General features: G+C 45.7%; 1 protein-coding gene across 6 annotated transcripts in view; it reads left to right on the top strand.

Annotated features, from left to right (window-relative positions):
• TMEM40 (transmembrane protein 40) overlaps window positions 1–17,540 on the top strand; it is a 66,625-nt gene that overhangs the window by 15,795 nt on the left and 33,290 nt on the right. The window contains exon 1 of one of the 6 annotated variants that reach the window (XM_019825105.2): window positions 11,877–12,040. The exons of the other annotated variants lie outside the window; for them this stretch is intronic. The gene's annotated coding sequence lies outside the window, so the exon portion shown is untranslated. Of the gene's footprint in view, window positions 1–11,876; window positions 12,041–17,540 lie in introns of those variants that run through there. 6 annotated transcript variants of the gene reach the window in all.

The raw sequence follows: 17,540 nt of genomic DNA, 5'->3' as shown, positions 1-17,540 counted from the left end.
TGTTGCTCCATAGTCTCACTAGTGTTTGGTGGTTCAGTTTTGGGTTTTTTGGTTTTTGGTGTTTTTGGCCATTTTGATAGGTGCCTTGTAGTATCTCATTGTTGTTCCAATTTGCAATTTCCTTATGACAATAATGGTGAGCATTTTTTATATGCTTATTTGCTATCTCTGTATCTTCTTCAGTGAGGTGTGTTCTTATTGCTGAGTTTTAGGAGTCTTAAATGTGTCTATTTTTGGATACAAGTCCTTTACCAGAAAAGTAATTTGCAATTATTTACTCCCAGTGTGTGGCTTATATTGTCATTCTCTTAACAGTGTCTCTTGCAGAGAGTTTTACTTTTAATAAAGTAATAAGTCCCACTTTCATAGATTATTCTTTTGGTATCATATCTAATAACTCTTTACCAAACTCACGCTCATATTGATTTCCCCCAATATTTTCTTTTAGATGTTTTATACTTTCATGTTTTGTATGTAAGTCTCTGACTAATTTGGGGTTAATTGTTGTGAAAGGTACAAGGTCTCTGCCTAGGTTTGTTTTTTGCATGTGGGCATACTATTGTTCCAATGCCATTTGTTGAAAAAACTATCCTTCCTCCACGGAATTGCCTTTGCTCCTTTGTCAAAGAACAGTTGACTATACGTATGTGGGTCTATTTCTAGGCTCTCTATTCTGTTCCATTGTTCTATCTGTGTGTACTTTCACCAATACCATACTCTCTTGACTACTGTAGCCTTATAGCAAGTGTCGAGGTTGTATAGTATCAGTCTTCCGACTTTGTTGTTCTTCAGTATTGCACTGGCTATTTGAGGTCTTCTGCCTTTCCATATAAAAGTTAGAATCAGTTTGTTTGTTTTAATGTTTATTTATTTTGAGAGAGAGAGAGAGAGAGAGAGAGAACACACATGTGTGTGCATGTGCACGGGTGAGGGAGCAGGGGAGGGGCAGAGAGAGAGGGAGAGAGAGAATCGCAAGCAGGCTCCATGCTGTCAGCACAGATTCTGATGCGGGGCTTGATGTCATGAACCCTGAGATCATGCTCTGGGCCAAAATCAAGATTTGGATGCTTAACCAGGATCAGAATCAGTTTGTTGATCTGAGCCCCAGAATCAAGTTTGTTGATGTCTATAATATAGCTTGCCAGGATTTTTATTAGATTATGTTGAACCAATAGATCAAACTGGGGAGAACTGACATCTTCATGGATTGTTTCCTCGGCCACATCCAGTCTACTAATGAGCCCATCAAAGCCATTCTTCATTTCTATCATAGTGTTTTTTATTTTTAGCATTTCCTTTTGATTCATTCTTTTTTTTTATTTTTTTAACGTTTTTTTTTATTTATTTTTGAGACAGGGAGAGACAGAGCATGAACAGGGGAGGGTCAGAGAGAGGGAGACACAGAATCTGCAACAGGCTCCAGGCTCTGAGCTGTCAGCACAGAGCCCGACGCGGGGCTCGAACTCACGGACCGCGAGATCATGACCTGAGCCGAAGTCAGCTGCTTAACCGACTGAGCCACCCAGGTGCCCCTCCTTTTGATTCATTCTTGAAGTTTCCATCTCTCTGCTTACATTGCCCACCTGCTTTTACATGTCGTCTACATTTTCCATTAGAGCCCTTAACATATTAATCACAGTTATTTTATTTTATTTTTTTAATGTTTATTTATTTTTGAGAGAGAGAGAGAAGTGAGTGGGGAAGGGGCAGAGAGAGAGGGAGACAAAGAATCTGAAGCAGACTCCAGGCTCCGAGCTGTCAGCCAAGCCTGATGCGGGGCTGGAACCCACGAACCATGAGATCATGACCTGAGCCAAAGTCAGATGCTAAACCGACTGAGCCACCCAGGCACCCCAATCACAGTTACTATAATACTCTGTCTGACATTTCCAATATCTGTGTCATATCTGCATCTGGTCCTGATGCTTGTTTTGTCTCTTCAAACTTTTTTTCTCATCCTTTAGCATGCCTTGTGGTTTATTTTATTTTATTTTATTGTATTTTGTGGGAAGTCAGGCATGCTGTTTTAGTAAATAGGAACTGGGGTAAATAACCCTCTAGTGTGACTATTTATGGTAATCTGGCTAGGAGCTGGGCTGTGCCTAGTGCTTCCTGTACATATAGCTGCTAGAGGGTTCGCATTCTTCTAGCATCTTTGTTTTCATCTTCCCTGTTGACTTTGGGCTTCCCTGGATTCTCCTCCTCAGAGAGAATCCGCATCTTGCAGCTCTTTCCACCTTAATCTATTATTATTCTAGAGCCCTGTTGTGGTGTGGGAAGGGGTGGAAGAGGAGAAGCGGTTTATAATCTTATGATTAAATGTCAGTATTTCCATGCATCTGTGTCCCTGGTCTGTGACTCTTGTGCATGTTTCTTAGCTTAATTCCTCCACTTAAGTTGATGCAGAAAGGCTAGTGGGAGCTGCAGTGAGAACAGTGTCCTTCTCCCAGATGGGATAAGGATTGGTAAAAGCCTTTTTCCCTCTAGAGCAGGGCTTTGTTTGGGAGAATACTCTGGGTATATTTCACTATGGTTACTCTTTGCCTCCCCTGTCAGAACTGGGAGGAGATGTCTCTTGGCCCTTCATTCTGGGAATTTGGTGAAGTTCCTGGAGGTAAAACTCATGAAAGTATGGGGCTCTCCTTAAGACTGTGACCCCCAGGAGTTTTTCACTCTCATGCTAATGCATACTCAGCCTCTGGAAACTTTTAAAAATTACCATCTCAGGATTCCTATCAGTTTATGATTCTAGTGGCTTTTGTTCGAGGTAAGCAGATCTCAGCTATGACTTTTGGTATTCTATATGGTGGGAGATATGGATCTAATTTTATATTTTTCCAAATGGTGACCCAAGTGCCTGAGCATCATTCAGTAACAAGTTTACAAATAAAAGGAGTAGTACAAGGTAGTTTATTTGTGGTGGTATAAAGCTCCGTATATTGATTTGGTGGTAGTTACATGATTGTATACATGGACTAAAATGCATAGAAACCATGCACACAACTGCACACATGTAAAAAATTATGAAAACAGAATAAGGTGTGTAGGCTAGTTAATGGTGGTGTACCAATGTCAGTTTCCTGGTTGCTCTTGTATTACATTTATATAAGGTGTCACCATTGGGAAAGCCTGGGTGAAGGGTATGTGGGACTCTGTATTATTTTTCCTGCTTCCTATGAGTCTATAATTTGTATCAAAATAAAGTTTTTAAAAATCCACCTCTCCTATAGTACTTTGAGATGCCTACATTGAATTTCTTTTTTTTTTTTTTTTAACGTTTATTTATTTTTGAGACAGAGAGAGACCGAGCACGAACAGGGAAGGGTCAGAGAGAGGAAGACACAGAATCTGAAACAGACTCCAGGCTCTGAGCTGTCAGCACAGAGCCCGACGCGGGGCTCGAACTCACAGACTGTGAAATCATGACCTGAGCCAAAGTCGGCTGCCTAACCGACTGAGCCACCCAGGCGCCCCACCTACATTGAATTTCTTAAAGTCCAATTTGGTCAGGTGGCAAAACTGGTCCATTTATATTCATTATGATTACTGACATGGTTGGCTTACTTTTATTCTCACTTATATTTTGTGCAATTTACCCTGCCTTTTCTTTGCTATTTCCTGCTTGTTATTGGATAGGTTGAATTTTCTTTATCCCTCCCGTCTTTTCCCTTTGATGGAAGTTGTACATTCTATTTTATTAGTTTATTTTTTTAAGTTTATTTATTTTTATTTTGAGAGAGACAGAGAGTGTGAGTGGGGAGGGGCAAAGAGAGAGGGAGAATACCAACCAGGCTCTGCATGGTCATTGCAACCCAGGTGACTGAGTCACCAAGGCGCCCCTCTAGTTTATTAGTTTAGGGATTATCTTTAACATCTAAAGACAAATTAATGATATCAAGATAATTAGGGATTATCTTTAACATTTTAACAGACAAACTTGATTTACCAAAATCCAAATTTAATTTATAAGTTAATACCTCTACTCACCTCCTGGATAATACAAGTATCTTACAATACCTTAACTCCAATATATCCAGGCTGCTGTGTATTATTGTTCATCATAAATTTGAATTCTACCTTGTATTTATACATCTCAAGTTATGTATTATTTCAGAGAACACTTAGATTTATCCCTGTTTACCAATTCTCTTTACTAATAATTCCTTCAATTCTTTTCTTCCTTTTGTGTTCAATTTCTTTTTTCTATTAAAAAAATTTTTTTTAATGTTTGTTTATTTTTGAAGGAGAGGAAGAGACAGAGCATGAGTGGGAGAGGGAGAGGGAGAGGGGCAGAGAGAGAGGGAGACACAGAATCTGAAGCAGGCTCCAGGCTCTAGCTGTCAGCACAAAGCCTGAGGTGGGGCTCGAACTCATGAGATGTGAGATCATGACCTGAGCTGAAGTCGTACACTTAACCAACTGAGCCCCTATTTCTTTTTTCTTGATCTAGGAAATCATGAAAGTTTTTTTTTTTTTTTTTTTCCCCAGAAAAAATCTGGGAATGGTAAATGTACTCACTCTTTGTCTGCCAATGTCTTTATTAAGCCTTTGCTCTTAAATATTTAGGTGGATTTAGAATATGAAGTTGATAGTTACTTTCTTTCCGCACTTCGAAGACATGGTTCTTTGTTTTCTGGTTTATATTGTTGTTATTTACATGTCTGCTCTCATAGCTAACCTTTCCAGTATTGCCTCATGGTCAAATACTGCTACTCTGACTCTTGCCATCACCTCCACATTCCAGTTGGAATAGAACTTTCTCTTACAATCTATTGGCTGGCCACACATAGGTATTAGAGCACTCGGAAAATGTAATCTTTATTCTGGTAATCATGTGCCCAGCTATTAATCTACAATGGGAGTCAGAACTGGTTCATTCTTGAACTTTCCACCAGTAGGTGCCCAATAGATGTCTGAAGATGGGTTTTGTCAACAAATCTTCCTCCTCACTCATACTGGTCCGTGGTCAGGGCTTAAGGTGTTGCCCAAGGAGAAGGCCCAGGCAGCGGAACCAATTTCTCTTCTCCAGACACACCCCTCTGGCCCAGAGGTTACTTCACTTGGTCCCAGGGAGGACAGGCTCCTCCCCCTAGGTCCCACTTTTGCCTGGATCTCAGCAGGGCTGTCTGCCCATCTCCCAGTACTCCATGTTGTGAGATCCCAGACCACCTCAGAGGTGCCTGGATAAATTCTTTCACTTTCTACCTCAGAACTAAAAAGAAACACTCATTGAGCACTCTCAGACACTTTTTCCTGTGGTAGGTGATTTCTCCATTTGACCTATGAAGAAGATGAGGCCCAGAGAAATTAAGCAATTTGGCTAAAGTCACACAGCTGGAGCCAGAACTCCATAACTGGAGACCTCCCAGCTCTCAGCTTTGGGCTATTTATAAGACTACACTTTTTTCTGAGATGGAGAAAGATGTTTGTGGCTTGAAGCAAACAAAGTTGAACTCTTGTTCTGTAACAAATTTGAGGAGTGAATGAGGCAGGCAGGGTGCTGGGAAAGGGTGGCATACCCCCAGCCTTGGAGGGAAGCCAAGGATTTAAGTGAGTGTCCCTTCAAGCCTTTACCAATGAGCCAGGCCATTTGCAAGGCACAGGAGGATATAGAGGCAAGCTGAATAGAGCTGCAGCTTAGAACAACTACTTTGTGGGAAAATAGAGCTAAGTCTGGGTACCCTCTAGCTGTGTGAGCTTGGACAAGTGACTCAATCTCTCTGAGTCTCAGTTCAACATCTGTAAAATGGAAATAATGACACCTACCTCAGGAGGTAAAGCTTTTGGCAGAATACCCGGCACACGGCAAGCCTGCAGTGAATGGTAGCTGTTAGTTGTTGCTGTTTTATTATCATCACACCTACCGGGGAGACATACACTGATGTGTGATGGCTGAGGGAAGGACTATGGGAATACAGGGGAGAGAGGTGGGATGCGTGAGTCAGGCCTTGAGGAGGGGGTGCGTCCTCCAGGCAGACAACTGGGTGCCATTCCAGACACACAGACTTGCATCTGAACATCCGCAGGCTTCATCAGTGGGTGTCCTGGGCCTGCCCTTGATGCCCATGGACAGATGTGTCCTGTGACATCTGGGCTTGAGCTCAGTCCAGACAGCACTTGAAGGAGAGTCACTTCCCACCCAGAGTTCTTAGGAGAATTCCCTGGCTGAAGGCCCTGTCTGCTCCAGCAGAGATGAGCTATTTCCAAACACTTGGTCTTAGATCTCAAGATGCTCTCCAAAGCTTCCTTCCTTCCTCCCTTCTTCCCTCCCTCCATTTATTCTTTCTTTTTTTCCTTCCTTCTCTCCTTTCCTCCCTTCCTTTCTCCCTTCCCCCATCTCTTCTTTCCACTCTATTTGTCATGAAAGTTAACAACTCACACTTCCCTATTTACAGAGATTGTCAAGCCCCTTCTACAGAACACGACTGGACTTGCAGGTCAGACAACACCAGCACAGTTCACAGTTTGTGGCTAGTGTTTCCTGCTAGGAGTCTCCTGGTGTCCCATTGCTAAATGCTTCCATACCGGCTTTCAACAAAGACATGGAAGCCACAGTCCAGATGCTACTGAAGAACAGGACCACCTCTCAGATGCTGGGGAATGTGGGTCCAGTGACACGCTGCATTCTTAAGAACTTCTGTTATGGAAACTTCAAACATACACAGAAGTAGAAATGATTGTATGATGAACTCCCACCTACAAATCACCCAGCTTCTGCTCTTACCGACTTTAGCCAATTGTGATTCCTGTCTCCTGCTCCCACATTGTCCCCCTTGCTGAACTGCTTTAAAGCACACCTTTAAGACACAGTGTCGTAGCACTAGTAATCACTTCACTGTGCATCACCAACAGATCACGTTGTTTTTACATAACTGATGTGCTATCATCAACCTAACAAACAATAACAGTAGACCTTAAATAATCTAATATTGAATCCACATTCACACTTCCCAGATTGTGTCAAAGATGTCTATTTGCAATTGGTTTCTTAGAAAAATATATTATCATCCCCATTCTACAAATGGGGAAACTGAGACTGCCCTCCCCCAAAGTCACAGAGTTAGTAAATAACAGATCTGTTTCATATCAAAGACACTCCTGGATCTTTACCCTGCACTGCTGACTCAAAGCTTTAAGAGTCCTCAGAAAGAGAGAGTATGGAGTTGCAAAGATTCTAGTCTAGGCCAGAGGCTAACTCCTCAAAGATGGATTTCAATGACATGCTCAGGGACTTCTCAACCAGGAGCTTAGGTTGGGGGTTCTACATGGAGGAGTAGAAAAATCCCAGCTTTCAGTTCAGGGTAACCTGGCTTCGAATCCTGACCCAGCCGCTTCCCAGTTAGTTATGTGATTTGGAAATCATTTCAGCCCTCTGACCCTCAATGTTCTCGTCCATGAAATGGGGACAACGCCTCCTGATTTAGAGGGTCCATTTAACAAATGTCTCAAGGTGATTAAGACAGGCTCTGCCCTCAGGACACCTGGGTAGTTCAGTTGGTTAAGTGTTTGACTCTTGGTTTTGGCCGAAGTTGTGATCTCGCAGACGTGGGATCAAGTGCCACGCAGGGCTTCTCGCTGAGTGTGGAGCCTGCTTGTGATTCTCTATTTCCTTCTCTCTCTGCCTGTCCCCTGCTTGTGCTCTCTCTTTCTCTCTCTCTCTCTCTCAAAATAAATAAATAAATAAATATTTGGGGCTCATGGGTGGCTCAGTCGGTTAAGCGTCTGACTTTGGCTCAGGTCTTGATCTCGCGGTTCCTAGGTTTGGGCCCCACCTTGGGCTCTGTGCTGACAGCTCAGAGCCTGGAACCTGCTTCGGATTCTGTGTCTCCCTTTCTCTCTTCCCCACCCCTGTTCGCACTCTGTCTCTCAAAAATGAAAAACATTAAAAATAAAGACATTGATAAATAAGTAAATAAACATTAAAAAAAAAAAAAAAAAAGACAAGCCCTGTCCTCACATACGTCCATTTGGTGATTAAGCAAAAATTCACATAGAGAACCAGACTCCTGGGTGTTCATAGTAGGTACACATTCTTTCCCCCCTACACCTGCAGGGCATAATTCTCAAATCCAAGAAGTCCCTGGGTAGTTCCCACCTGCCTGAGAGATCCCGGTGGCCTCATCACAAGAATGCCAAGGGGTATTGAGGGCTGACTGTATGCAGACACTGCTCCAAGCATTGTATACAAATAGTGTCACGGTGGATAGGGACTGCCATCTCCCCATTTATATGGATGTGGAGACCGTAGCCACACACTGTCTGTTGCCTCCAGAGTGCACGTGCTTGCTGAATCAGGCGGGCCCCCAGCTGGCAGTTCTGGAATGCAGGGAAGCCGGATGCCACGCTCATCTGCTGACCTGGCTTCCCTGGGGCCATCAGCTGTGCCCACAGGATAGTGGGAGGTTCTCTCATGAATCACGACCCCTCTCCACACCCCCCCCCCCAACAGGATAGTGAGGTCACCTAAGGAGGGAGCTGAGCTGGAGCCTCCCTTAAACCTCTGGTAGCTCTGTCGCAGTCCTGGCAATCTGCCCATGTCCAAGAGATAGGAAATGCCCTGAGGCTGTGCCTCTATCCTGTGTCAAGTTCACATACAACCAGGTGCTGCAGGAAGTAAAGTCTTCATTTGCCCCGAGAGGGGAAGTACCTTCACCTGGGATTAGGAAACAAACAGAAGGTGAAGATGTTTTTGTTTTTTTTTTGAGCACCTACTATGTGCCACTCATTGAAACCTTTAAATGACATGAAGTATTCTATAGCCCAGTAATTCTTTTTTTTCCCCAGTAATTCTTTTTAAAAAAAAATTTGTTTTTAACATTTATTCATTTTCGAGAGACAGAGGACAAGTAGGGGAGGGGCAGAGAGAGGGGTGGACAGAATCCAAAGCAGGCTCCAGGCTCTGAGCTGTCAGCACACAGCCTGACATGGGGCTTGAACCCGGGAACCTTGAGATCATGACCTGAGCCAAAGTAGGATGCTCAACTGACTGAGCCACCAGGAGCTCCTGTAGTCCAGTGATTCTTAAACTTGAACAGGTATCAGAAGCACCTTGAGGGCTTGTTAAATACAAATTGTGGGTCCCACCTCCAGAGTTGCTCATTCAGTAGGACTAAGATGGGACCCGAGTATTTGCATTACTAAAAGGTTTTCAGGCGATGCTGAATCTGCTGGTCCAGGGACCATGTTTTGAAAATAACTAATCAGCTCAACTTCCTTTCCTCTGTGTAATGGTGGTTTTCAATTTTCTTCTTATCTACCTCCAGGGACAGAGGACTCATTGCCTGTTCTGCTGACCTGTCTCATTTCTGGATAGTTCTTACTGTAAAGACAGGAATTTTGTGTGTGTGCTTATGTCGAGATGAGAACTTACTCTAACTGCTCTCCTCTGTAGCCCGTTCTTTCTGCCTCTAGACCACGGTCTCATCAGAAAGGAGCAGCTGGAAGGGAGAGACCTGTAATTGAACTGAGGGTCTCCCTCATCCCCACAGTCCACCAACCAATCCCTGTCTGTTCTACCTTCTAAATCAGGGCTGTCCAGCAGGAATAGATTGTGAGATCTATGTACCCACAAAAATGTTTAAATTTTCCAATAACTACATTAAAAATAGCAAAAAGAAGCAGGTAAAACTAATTTTCCCATATTTTATTTCACCTAGGGTATCCAAAATAATATCTTTTTAACAAGTAACCAATACAAAAATTATTAGTGAACTCTTATATATTCTTGTGTTTCATAGCAAGTCTTGGAAATCTGGTGTGTATTTTACACTTACAGCACATCTCAATTCTGACCAGCTACATTTCAAGGGCTCCATAGCCACACATGGCTGGTGACTACTGTTTGGGACAGTGCAATGACCACTGTCCCTAGTCCTTATCTCTCCTGCCATGGCTCATGCTCGCCTGGATGCCTGCCCCTCACAGCCTCACCAATCCATAACATGACAGACAAATTGTTGTCTAAAATATAGATTTGATCATGTCCCTCTTATGTGACTCCCCGTTGCTCTCAGGATAATATCTAGCCTCCTTGGTCTGGCTTCCGAGTCCCTGCCTCTCACTTTCCCTTCTCCCACCCCCAGCATCCCCTACTCTCCTACTATACTGAATGATTCACAGATCCTCAACACAAGCAATGCCTCTTACCTCCAAGCCTTTGCACACATGGTTCCCTCTGCCTGGAATACCCTTACAATGCTTCTTGGGCTTCCCTTTCAGGTCACACAATCATTCAACAAAATTTATTGAGCACCTAGTATGTGTCAGACACTGTTCTAGGTCCTGGAGCAAACAATACATAATGAGGAAATATGCACAATAAAAAACATACAGTATGTCACATGGTGAACAATAAAGCAGGATGACCGGGAAAGGTGGTGGTGGCAGTCACCACTTTGTACAAGGTAGTCAGGGAAGACCTCTTGCAGAAGGTGACATTTGAGTAGATACCTGAAGAAGTGAGGAAAGGAGCTAGGAAAAAGCATTTGAGGAAGAGGGAACAGCCAGTGCAAAGGCCCTGAGGGTGGAACCTAACTGGAGCGTTTGGGGCACAGTTTAGTGTAGCTGGGCAGAGTGAGAGAGGTCATTGAAATTAAAGTCAGAGAGAGCAAGAGGTGGGTCCCAGATGGTGGAGGGCTGTGTAAGTACTTGAGTTGTTTTTTGTTTTTTAAGTTTATTTGTTTATTTTGAGAGAGCAAGAGACTGCGATAGAGTGGGGGAGGGGCAGAGAGAATGGGAAAGAGAGAATCCCAAGCCGACTCTGCCCTATCAGCACAGAGTCCAACACAGGGCTCAATCCCACAAACAGTGAGATCATGACCTGAGCCTAGATCAAGAGTCGGGCACTTAACTGACTGAGTCACCCAAGTGCCCCAAGAATTTGAGTTTCATCCTGAATGAGGTGGGGATCCTGGGAGGGTGTTTAGCTGAGGAGGGACATGAGCTGACTTGGTTTTTAACTGGATCCCTCTGGTTGTCACAATTAGGACAGCCACTGGGCTAAAGGCAGGAGCAAAGAGACTAGGGATCATGTTGGCTGGACCAGGGTGGCTGCCATGGAAGTAGAGAGAGGAGGCTGGATTTGGGATATGTTGAAGGTGGGGCCAACAGGGTTTTCCAGATATGTCAGACAGAGTATGAGAGAGCAAAGAGTCAAGGATGACTCTGAGATTTTGGCCTGAGCTTAGCATTGAAATGACTCCTCTTCCAGGAAGCCCTCCTGGGAACCCACAGCTCCCTGGGCTGTGCCCTCATGGGGCCTGTCATGGCCTGTCTCTATCTGGCCTGGGTGCTCCCCTGGGCAGTGTAGGACTTGTTTACTATCCTGTTTCCAAAGTGTTCGATAAGTGAGTAAGAGGCAGAGGCAGGCTGAGCTGGGGTTATTCTTGGCCTCAGTGTAGGAGGTCAGGCCCCACCCCTCACCCCCGTGGGAACTGTGTTGTCCTGTCTGCACACAGCAGTGGATATTCTAGCCTTGGACCAGTTTCCTCACCAGGAGAGGGCACTGCCAGTTCCATTCACAGGAGACCCCCAGTCCTCTGAACCCCGGGCCTCCTGTCCTGCTGCCTGCCCAATCTCACCCCTTGGGAAAGCATCGGGTTGGCCCACATGGCTGCATCCTGAGTCAGTCTCACCCTTGAGGTGGAGGTGGGATCTGGGACACACCCCACCTCCTTCCTGCCCAGAGCTTGGCCCAGCCAAGGGCAGTGCAACTACTCCCTACATCACTGCCTCCTGAGTCAGCAGTCATGGCCATGCCCAGGGGGTGGGTTTGGGGGTTTAGCTGCTCCAACTGCTGTGCCTGGGGTGTCATGAGCAAGACTCAAGTCAGACAGGAAGGCCTGGGCCCCCTGATAGCACCAGCAGGAAGGAATGCCACCCTGGTGAGTGAGTGGGGCCCAGGGCAACTCATGCCCCGCCCCCTCCCTGTCACTGGGGTGTGGCCTGGCCTCTCCTGCCTCCCTCTTCCCCTGCCCAGCCTGGCATCGGCACAGTCCACACACTGCTCTCCTTGCAGCCAACACAGGCCTCCCGACCACAGGTAATGGGACATGTGCTGGGTGAGGGGCAGGGTGAAGGGTTAGTTTTCAGAACAGCCTCTTCCACCGGCTGACCTGTTGTGGTTCCTAGATGGGCCTGGACTGGAACCCCAGCTCCATGCCTTCCTGGCTGGGTGAGTGCCTCCGTCTCCATCTCTGGAGGTATCGGGGGAGGATGACAAATATTCACCTCCCTGGGTTGTTTTGAGGCTTCAGCCAGCCCGTAGCAGGTGACTGACTCCTGATTCTGTTGCTCACTTGCTGCAGGACCTTCAAAAACCCCTTGGTGCCTTTGAGCCTCAATTACCCCATTTGTGAAACGAACGTCCAGACTAGATCTCTAAAGGCTTCGCCCACTCTGCCCTTGTGGAACCAAACACTTGGGAGAACAAAGATGTTTCCCCCCAAAGCATCCCGGTCTCTGTGCTTTGCCAGCAGGTGAAGGCAGCTGCTCTCTAGACATTTCCTTCGGAGGCGCCCTGGGTCCTCTGGCCAGGCCCGGTAGACTGGAGAGGGTGAGGAGGCCAGTCCTCTGCCTTGGGCTCAAAGGCACCTTTGGGGAGAAAATGCTGAACAGGCAGAGCCAGGCCTTGGGGGAGGGGAGGCCTGCTCCCTTCAGAGAGGCTCACCCAGGTGGCTTGGCCTGGAGGGAGCCCCACCCACCCCAGTCTCGCCTCCCCCCACTTGCCCCTCCAGTGTCTGGAGCCCCCTCTGCTGGGAGCATCCCAAGCCCCTCCTCAGAGGCAGCCTTCCGGCTGGAGGCCCAATCCATTTTCTTTTTAAGGGCTACTAGAAAGATGACAGTCATGTGCTTATTATTTTATACTGCTTTGTTTAGAAATTGCCAGAAAAGTTGAGTCAGGAGTGTGTGTAAGGGAAGTGTGTGGTGTGTTTTGTTTGGGGTCCAAACCGTGGAGATCTATACATAATGGGACCTCCCCCCACCCCCTCCCCCTGTCTCTGAAACTCCTAGAACTCGGCTAGTGTAGCCCTCTAAAATGCTAGGGTACCTGTGCTTTGAAATCCTCTCCAGGCTACCGTTTCAGAGAGATCTCTCTCACGCACTGGCTCCACACCAGGGATATACTGGGCATGGTGCTGCCAGAGGCCTTATTTCACTCTTAACAGCAACCCTGTGTGGGAAGTCCTCTTTTTTTCTTTAGTAACAACTTTATCGAGACATTATTCACATGCCATCAAGTTCCCTTTTAAAGTGTACAAGTCAGTGATTTTTAGTATATTCACAGAGTTATGCAACCGCCACCACTTATATCTAATTTAGAATTTAGAATTTTTATCATCCCCAAATAAACCCCATACCCTTTAGCAGTTAACCCGCATTTCCTCCTTCCTCTGGCAACCACTCGTCTACTTTGTGGATGATCTCTATGGATTTGCTCATTCTGGGCATATTATTTAAGTGGAATCATACAATAAGTGATCCTTTCTGACTGGCTTTTTTCACTTAGCATCACGTTTTCAAGGTTTATCCTTGCTGTCACACGTCATCAGTCCTTCGTTCCTCTTTGTGGTTGAATGGCGTTGTGTGATTATATCACGTTTTGTTTCTTCATTCATCAGTTGATGGGTTGTTTCCGCTTTGTGACTGTTGTGAATAAAACTGCTGTGGCCGTTCGTGTACAAGTTTTTGTTACAATCCCACCAACTCTACACGAAGGCTCCAAATTTTCCACACCCTTACCATCACTTGTTATTATCTGGACTTCTTATTGTAGCCATCTTAGAGGGTATGAAGTGAGACCTCACTGTGGTTTTGTTTTAAGTTTTATTTATTTCGGTATTCTCTACACCCAGTGTAGGGCTGAAACTCACAACCCTGAGATCAACAGTCTTATGCTCTTCCAACTGAGCCAGCCAGGTGCACCTCTCATTGTGGATTTGATTTACATTTCTGTATTGATGACATGTGGGACAGCATTCCGAGTACTACTGACCATTTCTTTTTTTTTTTTTTTTCAACGTTTATTTATTTTTGGGACAGAGAGAGACAGAGCATGAACGGGCGAGGGGCAGAGAGAGAGGGAGACACAGAATCGGAAACAGGCTCCAGGCTCTGAGCCATCAGCCCAGAGCCTGACGCGGGGCTCGAACTCACGGACCGCGAGATCGTGACCTGGCTGAAGTCGGACGCTTAACCGACTGCGCCACCCAGGCGCCCCTAACTGACCATTTCTTTAGAGAAATGTCTGTTCAAATCCTTTGACAATTTTATTTTAAATTAAATCTTTTCTAAGTTTATTTATTTATTTTGAGAGAGAGAGAGAGAGAGAGAGAGCACAAGCGGGAGAGGAGTGGAGAGAAAGAACGGGAGACAGAGAATCCCAAGCAGGCTCTGCACTGTCAGCACAGAGCCAGACCTGGGGCTCGAACTCACTAACCGTGAGATCCTGACCTGAGCAGGAACCAAGAGTCAGAAGCTTAACAGACTGAGTCACCCAGGCGCCCCCTTTTGACGATTTTGAAATGAGGTTGTCATTTTATTTTTGAGTGGTAAGCATGCCTGTTTTTCCAAGGGAGGTTTCTGAGGCTCTGAGAATGAATGTGGTATGCGGTGATCTCAGTCATTGGAAGGTAGTGGTGGGAACTGAATCCAGGTCTGTCCGACATTCATGAGCAAGCAAGCTCCTTCTCTCACTCTGCATGACTGCTTTCTGGTGTTCACTGTTGCCAATTGCATGTGTGAGGGGCAGGAGAGGGGGAAAGAGAGAGACAGGAAAAAAGATGGAAAAGAGAGAGAGAGGAGACAGACAGTGAAACTTAGATGACAGAATGAGAAAGGAGGCTGGATTGGCTTTGGCTGTTTTTATCTATTTACCTAGATATCTAGTTATTTATTTGAGAGAGAGAGAGAGAAAGTATGTGCAAGGGGAGGGAGGAGTGGAGGTGGAGAGGGAGGGGCAGAGGAAGAGGGAGAAAAAGGATCTTTAAAAAAATTTTTTTAATGTTTATTTCTGAGACACAGAGAGAGAGAGAGAGAGAGAGAGAGAGAGAGAGAGAGAGCATGAGCAGGGGAGGGACAGAGAGAGGGGGAGACCCAGAATCCGAAGTAGGCTCTAGGCTCTGAGCTGTCAGCACAGAGCCAAACATGGGGCTCAAACCCACAAACCATGAGATGGACACCTAACTGGATGCCTAACCGACTGAGCCACCAAGGTGTCCCAAGGGAGAGAAAGAATCTTAAGCAGGTCCACATTCAGTGTTCAGAGCTCAGTGCAGAGTCCAATGTAGGGGCTCAGTCTCATGACTGTGAGATCATGACCTGAACTGAAATCAAGAGTCAAATGCTTAACCGACTGAGCCACCCAGACGCCCCTGGCTCTGGCTGTTTAAATAGGTACCCACCTTGGAAAGTCAGAGCTGGGGAAAACCTTTTCAGAGTTTTTGGTTTCTTCGCATTAATCTGCAAACACTGGGGCAGGGAGGGGCTCTAAAATTTTTACTGGGGGCTACACCGCCCCCCCTAATTTTTCTTTGTTCCTAAATCTGAAACAAATCTGATTCAACCCCATAACCCAAACAGGGAGCAGTGTCCCCTAGTGTCTCGCTGGGTTTAAGGATCTGGAGCCGTGGTTGTCACATTTTTTGATTGCATACGCTTCTCCAGAAAAATGCTTTAGGCACCCCCAACAGATACATATTTACTGACTTAGAAATTACATACAAGTACGTGATGATTGACTAATGTCTAAAGGCCCAATATACACTTGGAATGAAATTAATCACGGACAATAGTGGATGGGAGTCCACCTCTAGAGTAGTTTTTCTGTTCTTATGTCAGTCGGCAATATACTGAGCGTATGAGATCCCATTCATTGTTGTTTTCAGTTGGTAAGGTGACTGATGCAAGACTTGAGCGGCCGGCGGTCTGTCCCGCATTTTTCCTGCTGCCTGCTTGTATTTTCTCGATTGGCGTTATCTCCATCCTCAGTTTCTCTGCAGGGCTCTTTGAAGCCATTTGTCCATTCCGTGGAGGCTGATTTGCTTAAAATGCATTGTTTAATCCTCAGATCTATCCAACCTGGCACCACAATGTATGGCAGTAGGCTGAAGGTAGAGAAACGAAAGACAAGGCCACAGCTTCCCGCTGGCCCTGGGAACCTCCCCCTTAGTAGACATGATGTTCAGTATCTGGTATACAGCTGGGGGTGCACATCAAGGTTGAACTATATACTGTTTAACTGTCTTTAGTCAAAAGTTAAGTAGAGAGACATAGACTGACGTTTTCCTCCGGTACTTTGGAGATTATAATTTGAAAGACTAATAGGTTCTGAGCTAAGGACATCTAAGCCAACCTCTGCCATTCCTCAGCTTGCCACCTCTCCTGGCAGGGTGCTCATGACCACCCAAAGTAGTACCCTGCTCCTCCAGCCACTTCTCCTGGGTCTGATCTTAATACCCCCCCCCACATCCCCTGGATTATCTCTGTTTGTCCAGACTCTATTCTGTTCAAAACCTAGGATCAAACCTAGGATGGGAGATGGTGAGATATGGGTCACCTTCTTCATGGTAGGCTCTGTGCTTCTGTTAATGTGACCTAAGGCTGTGTTAGCTTGGCTCTGTAGCTCTATCACCTTGTTGGCTCATACTACACTTCAACAAACATTGATTATGAACTTACTGTGTGCTAAACATCAAGTTAGATGCTTGTGCTAACATTTATTTACCTTTCAGAGGGTCTTTTAAAAATCCTAGATCTTTCTCTATGAACATCCTCTAACTAAGCTGGGCTCACCCACCTTCTTTCTGCACACTTGATGTTGTCGCGTTTTAGCCTAAGTGCCACCCTGCACTGCTCAGAGGCAACCTTAGGCCCTGGCTGCTTTGTTGGGTATGCTGTGGCCAAAAGAGTCACCTAGATTCATGACAGGTCTGTCTGGCTGTGGTCAGCTGGCTGGGCAGCACGGCTTGTCGTCCCACCACTAAACTGCCCGGATGGACTTGGGACAAGATGGTGGAAAAGGTGCACGCTGCGGCATCTTCCTTCTTACTCTGTGAGGTTCCCTCCATGCTTAGACTTCAGACTCAGATCTGAGTTCATAGCCAGATGCCCCACTGTGTGACCTTGGGCAAGTCCCTTTCCTTTTAAGGGCCTCAGTTTTGGTCTCTCAGCTACAATTCTGTGGGATTCTAGCTTGGAGAAAGGGAGAGATGGCCAAACCTGGGGAGCTGGGGTGGGTAAGGTGAGCCTGGGGCAGGAAGAGGGAGGGTGCTGAATGAAGAAAAAGGAGTGTGAACAAGTAATATAAAAGAAAGAAGGAGATGCTAAAGAAACTTTGCCAGCCTACCATTTCTTTAAGCTCTTAACTTTAGTATTTTATGACTTCTTTTTATGAAGCCCTTTGTCTAAGCCAGGGGCTAGAATATAGTAGAGAGCAAGAAAAAGATGATTTTTATTCCCAGGGAGCTCAGAATTAGCGTTCTTTTCATCTCAATGCTCCCAGCAACCCTGCAAGACAGTGACGCTGATCCCCAGTTTACAGA

Source organism: Felis catus, chromosome A2 (assembly GCF_018350175.1).
Source record: "Felis catus isolate Fca126 chromosome A2, F.catus_Fca126_mat1.0, whole genome shotgun sequence".
In the NCBI taxonomy this organism is placed as follows: domain Eukaryota; kingdom Metazoa; phylum Chordata; class Mammalia; order Carnivora; family Felidae; genus Felis; species Felis catus.
Note: the sequence above shows the minus strand (reverse complement) of the source record. Positions and strands in the feature narration are given on the sequence as shown.